The sequence below is a fragment of the Macaca nemestrina genome (assembly GCF_043159975.1).
Source record: "Macaca nemestrina isolate mMacNem1 chromosome 10 unlocalized genomic scaffold, mMacNem.hap1 SUPER_10_unloc_2, whole genome shotgun sequence".
Classification (NCBI taxonomy): Eukaryota; Metazoa; Chordata; class Mammalia; order Primates; family Cercopithecidae; genus Macaca; species Macaca nemestrina.
In genome coordinates, this window is record NW_027257571.1 from 296,106 (window position 1) to 304,709 (window position 8,604).

Genomic DNA, 8,604 nt, shown 5'->3' on the forward strand with positions numbered 1-8,604 from the left:
GAAGGTTCAGTGGGCAAGTAACAGATCACTCCGATGGCAGAGGCTTCAGAAATGCCTTCCACCATGGTACAAGGGACGGTTCGCTCTCAGGAGGGGAGGCAGGGGTGGGAATCAGCACACAGTTCTGCTAGGTTTCTCATGCAGGGCACAGACTACGTATTTTGTGCCTTGCTTTGCAGGTGAAATGTCTCCTGCCCCCTGTACAACAGCTTTCTTTGTCCTCTCCACATAAAAGTACAACTGAGTTCCTCAGGGGCAGGCAGTGATCACTGCCCTGTGCCACACCTGACTGATGTCCAAACAGGCGGACACACAAGCTCTTCTCTAATGGCCCAGGCTGCCCCCATCTGCTAAGCATCGAAAACTACACACAGGATTCGCAGAACATGAATGACATGGAGGTGACTGCTTTATCTCTGTTGAAAACTTACTGCACTATACTAAAAAAGAGAATTCAGGAAAAGCTGAGCATTTGAGGCTGGCTGGCTGTAATCTTCAGCTGCTGAGAAAGCCTCAGCTGCTCGGTTCCACTTTGGAAATCCAACTCCTCCCTCAAAGTCCAACTCAAGTACATCTCCTCTGCGATACCCGCCCCCTTCCTCCCTTTCACAAGCATGTGTTCTCTCTGCAGTCCCAGAGCATTCTATCGTCACCTCTGGAGCCACACTGTCCCAGCCTACAGCCAGCTCAGTGCACAGCTGCCTCTCCCTGTGTGTACCTGCAGGCCCCACCTGGGCTGGAAGGCTGCCTCCTTCTCCTCCACACAGAGGCGGCACTCAGGAACTACTGAAGGAGGGAGGGAGTGGATGAGGAAGATCACCCAAGGGCCACAGGGAGTGGCCTGCAGCTCCCAGCAGTAACAGCCCCTGCCCTGCCAATCCGGAGGTGCTGGCTCTGTTCTCAGCAGGGCCGCTAAAAGCTCCGTTATAACAGCTCTAGGCCACAACGGTCAACTTGGTGTCAGGCCCTAGAGACACCAAAACTCCTAACAAATAAAGAGGCCGCGTATGCAGCTTGCTGGTTAAAAGCACAGGCTTTGGAGTCAGAGCTTCAATTCCACTTATTATGTGACCTTGAGCAAGTTACTCAATGCATCAATCTCATTTTGTCACTGGCAAAATGAGGACATTATCTGCCACAGAGTGTTGCTGAAAAAGTTAAGAGAGGTGACAGACGCAAAGTGCTTGGCACTTACTTACTCTTACTGGTTTATTACAAAGAAGAGAACACAGGAACAGCCAAATGTAAGAGACGCACGGGCACACCATGGGGCAGAGAGGTCGGGGCTCCCATGCCGTCCCTGGAAGTGCCGCCGTCCCTGGAAGTGCCACGTCCCCAGCACCAAATGAGTTCACCAAACCAGAAGCTCTCCAAACCCAATATTTAGAGGGTTTTATGGAGTTTTCATAACATAGACATGATTAAGTCATTGGCTACTCGTGACTAGCTCAATCTCCAGCCTGTCTCGTCTCCCCTCCCAGAGGTAGGGGTGGGGCTGATATGTCCAACTCTTTACTCATGACTCATCTTTCTGGCAACCAGCCCTAATCCTGAACCTGTCCAGGGGCCCGAAGCCACCTGTCATCTCATCATACAAAAGACACTCCTAACACCCCAGAGATTCCAAAAGTCTTAGAAGCTCTTGTGTCAGGTATTGAAACCTAAGACCAAGTATTATAACCAATGATGTTCCTATCACTCAGGAAATTACAAGCGTTTTAGAAGCTCTGGGCCAAAAACCGGGAAGAATACTAAATACATACACTATTGTACTATGTAGCCCACATCACAATAATTTTTTTTTTGAGAGAGTCTACCTCTGTTGCCCAGGTTGGAGTACAGTGGTGCAATCTCAGCTCACTGCAACCTCCACCTCCCAGGTTCAAGCAATTCTTGTGCCTCACCCTCCTGAGTAGCTGGGACTACAGGTGTGCGACACTACAACTGACTAATTTTTGTATTTTTTAGTAGAGACGGGGTTTCACTGTGTTGGCCAGGCTGGCCTTCAACACCTGGCCTCAAGTGATCTTCCTGCCTCGGCCTCCCAAAAATCTGGGATAAGTCACAAGCCACCATGCCTGGCCTCACTACCACAATAATTATACTGAGAGGATGGGGGAGAAAAACGTGGGCGCCGGGCGCGGTGGCTCAAGCCTGTAATCCCAGCACTTTGGGAGGCCGAGACGGGCAGATCACGAGGTCAGGAGATCGAGACCATCCTGGCTAACACGGTGAAACCCCGTCTCTACTAAAAAATACAAAAAACTAGCCGGGCGACGTGGCGGGCTCCTGTAGTCCCAGCTACTTGGGAGGCTGAGGCAGGAGAATGGCGTAAACCCGGGAGGCGGAGCTTGCAGTGAGCTGAGATCCGGCCACTGCACTCCAGCCTGGGAGACAGAGCGAGACTCCGCCTCAAAAAAAAAAAAAAAAACCTGGGCAACAGGAGCAGGGGGGAGGGTAAGCAACCTGAATCCTTGTCTTCCACAGTAGGACATCTCCCTGTCTTTCACACAATCTAGAAGCACCAGCTAAAACATAAACATAGTAACCTCCAAGGAGCAGGGATCAGGGTGAAGAAGGGTAAGGTAGGGGATTGCTGGGTTTTGTTCTAAGCCTTGTTAGTTTCTGATTCTTAGAGCTATATGCCTGTACACCTTTGCTAAAAATGAGTATTTACCTGTAATCCCAGCACTTTGGGAAGCCAAGGTGGGCGGATCACGAAGTCAGGAGATGGAGACCATCCTGGCTAACACGGTGAAACCTCGTCTCTACTAAAAATACCAAATATTAGCCGGACGTGGTGGCGGGCGCCTGTAGTCCCAGCTACTCAGGAGGCTGAGGCAGGTGAATGGTGTGAACCTGGGAGGCAGAGCTTGCAATGAGCTGAGATCACGCCACTGCACTCCAGCCTGGGTGACAGAGTGAGACTCCGTCTCAAAAAAAAAAAAAAAAAAAAAAAAAAAAGAGAGAGAATTTAATGTTTAAACAAAATCTGATACTTGACCAACAACAATAGTATATTAAGTGATATGGTTTTTTGTTTTTGTTTGAGAGAGGGCCTTGCTCTGTTGCCCAGGCTGGAGTGCCGTGGTGCAATTCTAACTTACTACAGCCTCAAATTATTGGGATAAGGTGATCAACTTCCTGAGCAGCTAGAACCACAAGTGTGCACCACCACGCCCAGCACTTTTTTTTTTTTTGGTAGAGGTGGAAGTCTCGCTATGTTGCTGGTCTTAAACTCCTGACCTCAGTGGATCCTACTGCCTCAGCCTCCCTAAGTGCTGGGATTACAGATGTGAGCCACCACACCAGGCCCAAGTGGTGTATCTAAAATTTTTTGGAATCCAACCACTTTGAAAATGTATGGAGAGCTATAAATAGTCTCCCCATAAACACACATGGATGCATATACACAAAATTGTTGCACAGGATTTTGGGGACTTCATAAATTTCTGAAAGCCAGGTTAAAAACCTTAGGATTATAGATTCTAGTTTCTCTTTTTTTTTTTTCCTTTTCTTTGTTATTTTTCTTTTTCTTGAGACAGAGTCTCACTCTGTCGTCCAAGCTGGAGTGCAGAGGCCTGATCTCAACTCACTGCAAGCTTCGCCTCCCATGCATTCTCCTCCCTCAGCCTCCCGAGTAGCTGGGACTACAGGCGCCCGCCACCTCGCCCGGCTAATTTTTTGTATTTTTAGTAGAGGCAGGGTTTCACCATAGCCAGGATAGTCTCAATCTCCTGACCTCGTGATCTGCCCTCCTTGGCCTACCAAAGTCTGGGATTACAGGCGTGAGCCACCGCGCCTGGCCCTAGATTCTGGTTTATTAAAGGAAATGTATTTCAAGTCAGAGCTTGTCATTTATTGCATAGGAAAATAAAAACTTAGTTAAAAAAATCAAAAACACCCACATGATAAAATGAGGTCCTGCTTGGTTTTAAACTACTTGGTGACCATCAGTTGTTTTCTTGACCACGGGATGCACCTAATTCCTAACTATGAATAAAGGTGCAAACATTGTTTATTGGGCTTTTGGCTTCAGCCTTGAAACAATCAGATTCTCTCAAACTCAAGAATGTGAATCGCTGTTGGGTTGATGCAGCTGTTTGCATTCTAGAAATGGACCTGGAATCATGTACTTTTCGCCCATGAAGAGTCCTTTGTGTAAAACTTGAAAAGGCAAGGTCCCAAATTCCCCATATGGGTGTTTCTTCCAGTAGAGGAATTACTCTAATGACTTCTTAGCAAAACTTACATAATCAGAGCAGGCCATCAAAATACTCCAAAACACAAAGTTTAGCTCCGTTTCTGATGGACCTCTCTCCACTGCTATGAATCTCACCAACAGCCTCACATCAAGTCAGAGGAATGGTTTTTTCATTTAAGAAGGATCTTCCTGGCTGGGTGCGGTGGCTCACGCCTGTAATCCCAGCACTTTGGGAGGCCAAGGTGGGCGGATCATGAGGTAAGGAGTTTGTGACCAGCTTGGCCAACAAAGTGAAACCCTGTCTCTACTAAAAATACAAAAATTAGCCGAGCTTGGTGGCTCGTGCCTGTAGTCCCAGCTACTCAGGAGACTGAGGCAGGAGAACTGCTTGAACCCGGAAGGTGGAAGTTGTGGTGAGCCAAGATCGTGCCACTGCACTCCAGCCCGGGCAAGAGAATGAGACTCCGTCTCAGAAAAAAAAAAGAGGGATCTTCACGTTCCTGCTAATTTGCAAAAAAAAAAAAAAAAAAAAAAAAAATTGGTATCTCTTAACCAGAGGCAATGAAAAGCACCTCCCAGGCTGCTGTAGTAAGTGGCTCGGTAACTGTGGTGGGAGATTCCAACCCCCTAGACCTGTGACTATGTCACACAGCAAAAGAGCTTTGCCACAGGCCTTAGGAGGAGTATCCTGGGCTATCCAGGGAGGTCCAATCTAATCCCATGAGCCTCTAAGAGCATAGAACTGGCCAGGCACGGTGGCTCACGCCTGTAATCTCCACACTTTGGGAGACTAAGGCGGGTGGATCACGAGATCAAGAGATGGAGACCATCCTGGCTAAAATGGTGAAACCCCATCTCTACTAAAAATATAAAAATTAGTCGGGCGTCATGGCGGGCACCTGTAGTCCCAGCTGCTCAGGAGACTGAAGCAGGAGAATCACTTAAACCCGGGAGGTAGAAGTTGCAGTGAGCTGAGATCATGCCACCGCACTTCAGCCTGGGCAACAGTGCAAGACTCCATCTCAAAAAAATTTTTTTAAATAGGGCATAGAACTTTCTCCGAGTGGAAGAAGAGAAATGCACACACGGGGACTGGAGAGCCTGACCAGGTCCCTGGCCTAGCTAGTCCTGAGCTGATGGGACCACATGCAAAGACCAGATAGAGGCCTCAGGAGCTGAGGGCAGCTCCCAACAGATGGCCGGCAAGGGGACAGACACCTCAGTCCTGCAAACACAAGGAACTATATTTGGCCAAAAGCACTTGGAAACAGTTCTATAGTGAGGAATGCAGCCCAGCCCACGTGGTGATTTTTGCCCAGTGACACCCACGTCAGACTTCTGCCCCACAGAACTGTGAGATGATACAATTTCGATTGTTTTAAGCCACTAAATTTGTGGAAATGTGGTAAAGCAGCAACAGAAATGAATACAGTGATTTACGTGGAAACCCCTAGAAGAGTGTCTGGCACGGTGTTGACACCTGACAAGCGTTTCCTGATTTCCTTACATCGCAAGGCAAGGCTGGCCACACTCCATCCAAAACAATAGATGATAGACTTGTTCTGACAAAACAGATTCAGTGAATTATAAATGGCCCAGAACACCTACAGATTTTAGGTTTCAGGTCAGTGATTGCCTTTCCTTTCACTTAGAAACCTCCCAATGCTCATCTTACTGATAAACTCTAAGTACCATGCAGGAGACTAAACACCAGACAAACCCAGCCCCAGATGCCCCGAGGGAGCCCATCCCAGCACTCACTCCGCTGCACTGAAATGATGTCCAGGTCAGTTGATCCCACTAGAACAAGAACTCCAGCTCTCCATGTGTGAGTCACCACTGCTGCCTCTGCATCTCTGCTTCTAGGATGGTACTTCTGCACTTCACAGGAAATGTGTATCAATGTTTGTCAACACTATGTATGACAGTGTCACTTAATATCTGCACAGAAAACATCAATTCTCTGAGGACCAGGGCCGGGTTTATTAGCCTTTGTACTCCCACTGCCACTGTCTGGGACATCAGAGGCACTCGGTAGAAGTAGGTGAAGAGAAAGAAAAGGCAGAGGAGAGAGGAAAGCAGGACCAACACTGCAGACACAGATTCTGAGGTGGCTGGAGGACAGACAGTGCAGAGAAACTTCCTGGATGCTGGAATGGGGTTCACTGTGATACCTGCTGCTGGATTTCAAATGTCAAAGGTGATGCTTTGCTGACCTTGACCTCTGACTGCCCTTCAGCTTTCCCAACCTCAAGACAGGGCACTTAGAAACTGCAATGTCAAGAAATTATGCTTCATTAAAGCATGGGAATGTTATTTACATGGACGTTCATTACTTCATTTTTTACGTGGGAATGTAAATAATTGAAGAGATTGTTAAAGACTAAATCATGCACATTCGATAACTTTGTAAAATATTAATGATACCTGAAACACAAATTTTGATGTTCCCCAAAAATGCTAAAATATAAAACAATACTGGCCAATTAAAGATAGAAAACAATCCTAATGAAGCTCCCCAACAGACACATTAAAACTTCTCTGTACATTAAACACTTGGGATTTCAAAGGAAAACCCAGATTCATTCCATTCTTAAATACAGTGTTTTTGTTTTGTTTTGTTTTAATCTTAGGTAATACAATATTTCATTTAAAATTTACAAAATTCCATTACATTCATGATTTCATTTGATCCTCAAAACAATCTCCTGAGTTAGGCAGAATAGATATTACTAACAACTAACTCCATTTTATAGGTAAGGGAACTGAAGTTCAGAAAGTATTTGGACTTAACAAAAGCTTTAATAGGGCCACATATCGAAACCAAATCCTCTGCTCAAAAGAACTAGAGTAAGTTTTTTGTATTTTTAGTGGAGATGGGGTCTCACCGTGTTAGCCAGGATGGTCTCCATCTTCTAACCTCGTGATCTGCCTGCCTTGCCCTCCCAAAGTGTTGGGATTACAGGTGTGAGCCACCACACTCGGCCACAAGTGGTAATTTTAAACTATGCTTCAAACCATTACACAAAGCCAAGTACATCTACTCAAGGCACTCTCAAATTTCCATGTATTCCCATTTTACTCAACCAAATAAAATGTTAAATTAGAACATATTTCACATGACACTTAAAAGGTCAACAAACTGCTCCTGAAAAGTTCTGAGCTCAACAACTCCATTAATGAGAAAAAAACAAACCAACTGGATAGAGTGAAGATGCTGCACATAAAACACAATTGTGAAGAATATGCAAGATATTGCCAAAAAGCTGCTTAAGCTTTCATCATAGATACTTGTCCTTAACTCCGAGATAAAGTATATACTCATGTAACTAAACTCGTTTAAAAGGAAAAAAAGGGGAAGAAGAAAAAGAATTTCCATTTTAGAATCCACATTTTCAAAGGCCTCCATTACTTACACCATTGCCGGGAAGAGAATTTTTCTCTGCTATATTTGCTTGAAAGAATTAAAGGTGTAGGGCAAAGATTCTTGGAACTTATGTAGTTTGCCATCCTCAAAAGTAAGAAAAATGAAGCCCAGAAGAGAAGGCCTTCCAGGAAAATTCCAGAGCCGGAGGTAGACCCAGTACACTGTTTTTGTTTTTGTTTTGAGACGAAGTCTCACTCTATGGCCCAGGCTGGAGTGCAGTGGAGCCATTTCGACTCACTGCAACCTCCGCCTCCTGGGTTCAAGCTATTTCCTGCCTCAGCCTCCTGAGTAGCTGCGATTACAGGCGCCCACCACCACGCCCAAGTAATTTTTGTATTTTTAGTAGAGACAGGGTTTCATCATGTTGGCCAGGTTGGTCTCGAGCTCCTGACCTCAAGTGATCCGCCTGCCTAGACCTCCCAAAGTCCTGGGATTACAGGCGTGAGCCACAGCGCCCGGCAGACCTGGTAAGTTTTAATCAAGTACTCCGAACTATGCAACAAACACTCGGAACTAATAGAAAAAAAAATTAATCTAAAAGCCCTCTGGAGAGTCAAAGAATTGCAGATTTAAAATAGCATGAATACTTGGATTCATGGTATTGAAAAAGGACCTCGCATTTACCCTCATGTACAAACTGCCTGCCCACCTCTATCAGAGCATTTTTCAAGCTGTGCTACAGTTAACTATGTACTACCCAAAGCCAATCTGTCCCTGCAGATCATAAGCTCTTAAAGACCAGGACTTTAGGAGAACAAGCAAAACTTCAGAGAGAAGGGAGCCACCGAAACAGAGTTCATAGCAATGGGTCCGCAGGAGCTGATGACTGGAGGTGCGCGTAGTGTTGGGGTCTGGGACAGTGGAGGGCAGAGAAGGCAAAAGGGTCTGCATGACACGCTACAGGGCTAGGAGCCACAGCTGCGGTGATTAGTTCAGTTTTCTCTTGTATGCCTGTTATTTATACACCATCTCT

General features: G+C 46.1%; 1 pseudogene; it reads right to left on the reverse strand.

The window, feature by feature from the left end:
• The window catches only part of LOC139361124 (SH3 domain and tetratricopeptide repeat-containing protein 1-like), a 49,991-nt pseudogene extending 42,366 nt beyond the window's left edge, over window positions 1-7,625 (reverse strand).
• Window positions 7,626-8,604: the final 979 nt, after the last annotated feature.